Here is a 6,689-nt window from a genome sequence, read left to right as displayed (position 1 = left end):
ACACACACACACACACACACACACACACACACCACATATGCATGCAAAAAGCAAAACAAAAACAAAAAAACTTATCAAAGGAGACCACCAGGCAGGGAGACAGGGTTGAGGGAAGGTCTAAGGAAGACTTTATCAAATGAAGTATATTTTTTAAGTAAACATGCATTGTTTTGAAAAATTGTTTAAAAGTGGATACAAAATCATGATTACTTATAATAATCCAAAATAGACAGAGGAACAATGGAAAATCAAAAGGAAGTTGTGACACTATTTATCTTGTGACTTTTACTTTCCTAGAAATGAAAAACGCAAAGGAACCAAACTTTCTGAGACTGTCAGCTTAGCCATGGGCTCTCAAGTTCTTTAAATGTGGCCTAAGAATGTCAAAATCTGACGTTTTTCAATGAGAAACATTCTACAATAAGTGTCTCGATCCCTTGTTTCCACTGCGTATCATATTTTGGAAGCTCTGCCTCCCTGGGAAGGTAATGCTTGCAAATTTAAAACATGGCCCTTCAATATTACTTAGCTGACATAAACAAATTAAAATAAGGCCAGCCTAAGCCAGTTGTGTTTACCAACCTGATCCCCTCTGAAAATGAGAGGTGAAGTCAAATGCCCTTTAATACTATTTATTAGTGGAGTAATATAATACATTTTGACAAGTTGAGCAGCTTTAACAGGCAGCTGTTAAAGTCTCTACAGAGCCTGTTTAGAATGATACAGGAGCGAGAGACAGTACTGTAACTGGTTCTGCGAACAGCTCAGCCATCAACTATATCCTAACCAAGTACTTTTTATCCAGCTAATTTATGGAGCGAATCCCTCAGGGTCTCCAGTGTCTACACTGCAGCTCATTAGAGCCCAATAGCCAACTTTTCTCATTGTAGCACAGAAAGCATGTGTGCTTAAAATATAATTAAATGGAAAACAAATAAGATCCTTATTCCCTGACAGTCTCAGTATTTTTAAATTGACAAAGGCACGAACTTATATGCGATTATTTAGAAAGCAGGATGAATTTCAGGCACTTATGGCAAGACATTTGCCCAAGCACTCATCCTGCATGCAATTAGGACGCTAAAGACTTGGGCTATGAGTTCCTCGTGGGAATTAAACTTGCAGGTCTCTTACAAACGCATAATGTGGTAAGACTCGCTGTCCAATGAGGTGTCTTATTGAAATGTCCCAGGCCGTTCGCCTGTCACAGCTGTCCTTTCAGCCGCTGGCTCTCACAGTGTATAGCTTTCATTACGAAAATAGAAATTTGTGTCCTAAGTGCTGTTACATTACTAATGCTAAATATTTAATTCCCTGGGGTTCCAATTATGGTTGAGCGCTGGCAACACTGATTCCGCTCTCTAATAACAACTGTAAAGGCAATTGGAGCATTTTTCAATTAATTAAATACATAGTGAACGAGTAACCTCTTGTCATTTTGCCCTCCAGGACCTGAGCTAATTGCTGTAGAATAAAATGTTTTGAAAATTAACTGATATTCGGGGCTGCACACAGTTATACCATTAAGTTACAGTTTGCAGAGTGAAGTTTGTCTTCTGATAGTTAGACTCCATGGTCTGCAGCTGTGAGAAAGTACCTGGTATTATGGACTTAGCGGGGCCTCCAATTAGGGCCAAGTTGAAAGCAGGCATGGCCTTTCTGAACCCATCAGTATCAATGATAGTTTGCACTGCTCACAGATAAGCGGAACGGATTTCCACAAGGCAAGTTCTCCAGACTTCACGACAAGCATCAACATTCTGAGGTGTCCTCAAAAGAATCCCTAACACTAATTATATTCATACACAGAAATTTAAAACTAAAGTTTTCAATTTTGTATTTTCCCATCTTAGAAAGTTGCTAATTAAATGTCTGGGAAAGGCCACTTTCTTGAAATATTTTCTTGCAGTTTCTCGTTTTACCCTAAAACAACATCATAAATAAGCCCCAAATTGATGTCTCAGCTGAGAGGGATGAATCATAAAAGCAGACGCCACATTTAAAATAAACCTTTTTCTGAAGTACAATGAAATTTGATTAAAGAGCTGGTCTCCTTGCAGCAAACGCCGCTGACAGGTGTTCCTTAGCTTCGGCCTTTGATTGGTCATAATCTGAAATCCACGCTGGGAAGCGGTGCCCCCTCGCAGCTGTCTGTCTAGCGGGGATGATCCCCTAAACAGGCTTCACAGGATCGTCTCTGCAGAAGCACTTCGGCTCGGGTAGACGGTACTGAAAGGGAAATTAATCACTCTGGGAGAGGGAAAAATAATAGAGAAAATTTAATCATTTCCATACCAATTTTTAGGGTTTAAATCTTTAATATTTCTAAGATTATAGTAACATCTTTGAGAAATGAATCTTAATTACAGGATTAGCATGGAAGTACCAGTCAGTTAATATAAATAGATCAGCCTAAATTGCTGATCTCTTTTAGACTCAAGTGGATAATGAGGACTTTTTAGAATTCTGAGGTTGAGTTGACTTCTCAAGAACTAATGCCAAGATCATTGGAAAATACACATGGCCACATAGAAAAGAAAAATATAAATTCTTGGAAGGTTATTGAAATATTAACCCATATGGAATGTAACATCTTAATAGACTGCTGGCTTGATGTATTCTGTCAGTAACAATTCCTTTTGCTGTTGGGGGAATCATTAACCATTCTTAACATGATAAACCACTGAATCTGTAGATGAGGGTCTGTTGAGATGGGTCAGTGGGTAAAGGCACTTGCTGCCATGCCTGACGACCTGGGTTCAATCCCTGGAACCCGAACAGTGGAAGGTGAGAACTGACTCTGACAGGCTGCTCTACATTCCTGCCACGGCGTGCTTACATGCAGACACATGAACACAACAAATACTATCAAGTCCAGATAAACAAATAATTATTTGCCAAAGGTGCAGATTTTTCCAAACTCTCAAAACTATATTTTTAAACTGAAAAGTAAAAAGAATTTGCACTTTCAATATAAATTGTTGAGTTACTGCTTGTATTGAGAAATATATCAGGAACCGGGATGCAGCTCAGGGAGTTCCTGCCTAGTATGCATGAGGCCTTAGGCCCAATGCCCAGCACTGAGGTAAAGAAAAGAAGAAATGGATTGAATTTTATTTCCAAATGCTCATGTTTTGAAAAATGGTAATTTTATTAACTGACTAATAGCATTTGGCTAAGGCTGAGTGTGGTGGCATACACCTATGATCCTTGTATTTGGGAGATGGAGACAGAAGGTTCTCAAATTAAAGGTCAGCCTGGACGATACAAGGAGATGCTCTCTCAAAACAACAAATAAGCAAATATATGGCCCAAACAAATTAAACAAACACCTGATTTTCTAGAAACACTGTGACTAGAGTAGCCACTACAGCTAGCAAATTCAGTACCAATGTTCCCAAGTTACTGGGCCTGGCTAGCCAGTTGGAATCAGTCACTAGATCCCACACGAACAGTTTTCATCACTGTCCGGCCACATCTCCCCTTGGGATCACATGCCCTTGGATGAAGTTCCCTCTCTCTCCCCACTCCATGTGACCTAGCATATCACATGTGCAGAGGGTTTGGCAGCCCAATCTACACAGTCATAACTAGGTCTCACCTGTTATTCAACCACTGTTGTATTTTGGAGTAGTAAACAAACCCCATGGGCCTTGAAAACAGAGGATCCAAGTCCACCTGATGCTGCTAACTGTGGTTTGACCTGGGGCCAATCTCTTGATGCTTAGGCTCTTCTGGTCTTCCAGTTCAGAAAACAAGACAGTTTAACTCCTCAGTGTCTGAAGACTTAAGGAGACAAGTCACCAAAGACTCTAGAGCAGGTGAAAAGGAGGAGGCCTATGAAAGTCCTGAAGCTTCCAACCTAAGGGTTACCTTCTGGCATACCCTACAAAGCTGTTCATGGTGACCATATCAGGAACAGGATGGGTCACATGCATCCATGCACAGCAGAGAGGCAAATCAAAGACTTGCAAGAAATTTTTAAGAATTAAAGCTTTGCCTTTAGTCCCAACAGAGTACAAGGCAGAAGAAGGTCTGCCTGGGATTTGTAAGCCAAGGCCGAGAGCTGAGGATGTGCTCACTGGTAAAGTGCCTGCCTAACATGCACAAGGTTCTCCACTCCATCGCCAGATCCACAAAGAAAGATAATGGAGAATTGGCAAGACAAGAAAGGAATTTTTAATACACTGAACTTTTGGTACAGCTTGTTTCAAAACTGACGTTTTTATTCTAGCATGTGTTCAACTAGCCCCATGCCTGAGGCTTAAATCTCAGAGTTCCTCCCCCTGGTTAGAATGAGTCTTGCAGGAGGCTATGGAACTTCAAGACTTGAAAGGCGGAGCCAGTACAATTTCCCATCTGACCCTTGAGTGGTCAAAACAACAAAACTCAAAACTAAATGCTGGTCTTTAACTTAGTGCTTCCAAGTGACCATTTCACACCAGAATTAGTTCTAGTACCTGGTCTCCATGCTTACAAAGCCCAGGGCCCAGGAGATCTACAGGCAGGGCCAGGAGAAATATCCCTGGCAACAATGGAGGGCACAGAAGCAGTTTAAGAAGTGTCAGAAAGAACTAAAACAAAAATGATACCAAATCCTCTAAGGAGAACCAAGTGTTACAGTCCAGCTTGCACTGATGTCAGCACCAACATTTCGTGAGGCCACACCCATTATTTCAGAGGTAGATAGGCTCCCTGGGCAAGATCTCCAATACCAGCAGCACCTGTTAATTCTCTAGACTTGGCTGTCCTGCAAAGCTCTCTCCCAGGGCTGCAGATCATAGCGGTTTGGGAGTACTTAGATAGTTTTATGGTTAATACACTGCAGTATAAATAAATATAGCTTAGTGTAAGCATCTCTGCTGAAAATATGTATGCCATAAAATGACAAATAAAATAGGTCAATAACTAAGCCCATAGTAAATAGCTCAGGCACAACATTAGCATGAACCAGCCTTCTTCAAAACGGATGATAAATTCTTCCGAGTAAAATTTCAAAATGAAAAGTTCAATGTGAACTTACATATATTCCACTTCATGTGAGAATAGGTTTTAGGAAAACACAGTGCATGCATTTGTGTGCTCAGTGTTCTATCACAAAGACACAGCAGGTGCCTAAAAAACTGTCCCTGACCACAGCTGTAATTTACAAACCTTGAATGCCAGGTAAGCACAGGAAATGCATCCGGCTGTTGTCAAGTTTCTTTGAGGAATGTTTTGTTTAAAGTGAAAGCAAGAGTTTGAAGTGTGTACTGTACTCTGACTTTGATGGCAGTTGGGGCAAAGGCTACTGGGTAATAGTGTCTTGTTTTGGTTGAGTTTAAGAGACATCGCTGATCTGCGGATACTTGGAGTAGGTGATGGGAATGTAGGATACCTCTGTTCAACACCAAGTACATTCTGAAAACCCCAGCTCCCCTTCCCTGAGCACCCCACAGAGTTTATCCTTAACCTTGTACCTTTAAGACAACTGCAAGGGTGAGCTGTTTGCCCAAATCTTCACTTTCATGATTCTCTTCCACACTCCTGTCTTCAAGGTGGTAACACTGCTGGAGTCCACTGCTTTGTCTTGAAGTTTTAATGTGCTGTTAGATTCCTGACACTGTAACAAGATCCCAGAGAAAGGAACTTACAAGGAGAAGGTGCTTATTTGGGCTCACGGTTTTAGAGGTTAAGTCCTGGGGAGTGTGGCCTTGGGTCACAGCAGGAGGGCGTGATGGAGGCAGACTTCTTACACTGCAAGCTAGGGAACAAAGAAGAGACCAGAGTCCCACAAAACCCCTTGAGGTCACAACACTGATGACCTCTAGGCCCTAATCCTCTCAGGTTCTGTTACCTCCCGATAGGACCATCTTGAGGGCCAATCTTTTAGATGGGGCCTTTGGAGAACATTTCAAATTCAAACTGCAGAGATTTTTACACATCACAGAACCATAAACTGGGGCAAAAAGGAATGTTAAATTACAAGTCTCTAAATGGTTGGTTTTGTTCCTACTTTTCTTCTTTTGTCACAAGTTCATTTTTTAAACGTTGCTTTGTAGTTCTCAGTTTGGCATATAAAGAACTTAAAGAGTCACCCCTGAGAAGCAAACACTGACCAATTTGGGAAAAAAAAAATCAATGACTTCTATTCAATCTGAGGTCCCAGAGAAAAATGCTAACCCCAAAATTGGAGATAGTCATGTACATTGAGAGAATGACTATTCATAACATAGTCATCTTTCCCAGAGAGATCCCTGGGAAACAGGCCCATAGTAGGAAAACCCAGGCTAGCACTGGCGAGCTGCTGGAGTCTTACATTCAAATCTGGCCATAAGAACTGGGAGAGCACAGGCAGCTGGAACCCCACGATGTTGAGATGTCTCTCCTTGAGCCTCATCAAACTCCAGAGACTGGAGATAAATTTTCCTTGGGCTTCTGGCAGGGGAAAAGAAAGTAAGCACTGTGAAATATGCCAGAACATTCTATTCCATTCTGTTCCTACTAAGATCTGCCCAGTAGAAGAGCATCTTAACCTAGTCTAACCTGTAAAGTTCCTTCTGTCAGAGCCCAGCTGACCCCCTGTCAGGCTCCTCTGAGCTCCTACAACACCCAGCTCTGGCCATCTGAGCAGATAAGGTGCTGAGCTGAAGGCTCCCTGAAGGCTGCAGTGTGCTTTCCCACCTCTCCACACATCCTGAAGGCTGCAG

General features: G+C 41.7%; 1 long non-coding RNA gene across 1 annotated transcript in view; it reads right to left on the bottom strand.

The window, feature by feature from the left end:
• Positions 1–104: 104 nt before the first annotated feature.
• The window catches only part of LOC101988322, a 22,342-nt gene continuing 15,757 nt past the window's right edge, over positions 105–6,689 (bottom strand). Inside the window, exons 3-5 of the long non-coding RNA XR_003376605.1 lie at positions 6,299–6,417; positions 5,460–5,602; positions 105–2,250 (exon numbers count right to left, since the gene is read on the bottom strand). This is a non-coding gene — a long non-coding RNA (uncharacterized LOC101988322). The remainder of the gene's footprint in view (positions 2,251–5,459; positions 5,603–6,298; positions 6,418–6,689) is intronic.

Source organism: Microtus ochrogaster, unplaced genomic scaffold, assembly GCF_000317375.1.
Source record: "Microtus ochrogaster isolate Prairie Vole_2 unplaced genomic scaffold, MicOch1.0 UNK54, whole genome shotgun sequence".
Taxonomy (NCBI): Eukaryota; Metazoa; Chordata; class Mammalia; order Rodentia; family Cricetidae; genus Microtus; species Microtus ochrogaster.
The sequence above is the reverse complement of the archived record's forward strand: the minus strand, read 5'-3'. Positions and strand labels throughout refer to the sequence as shown.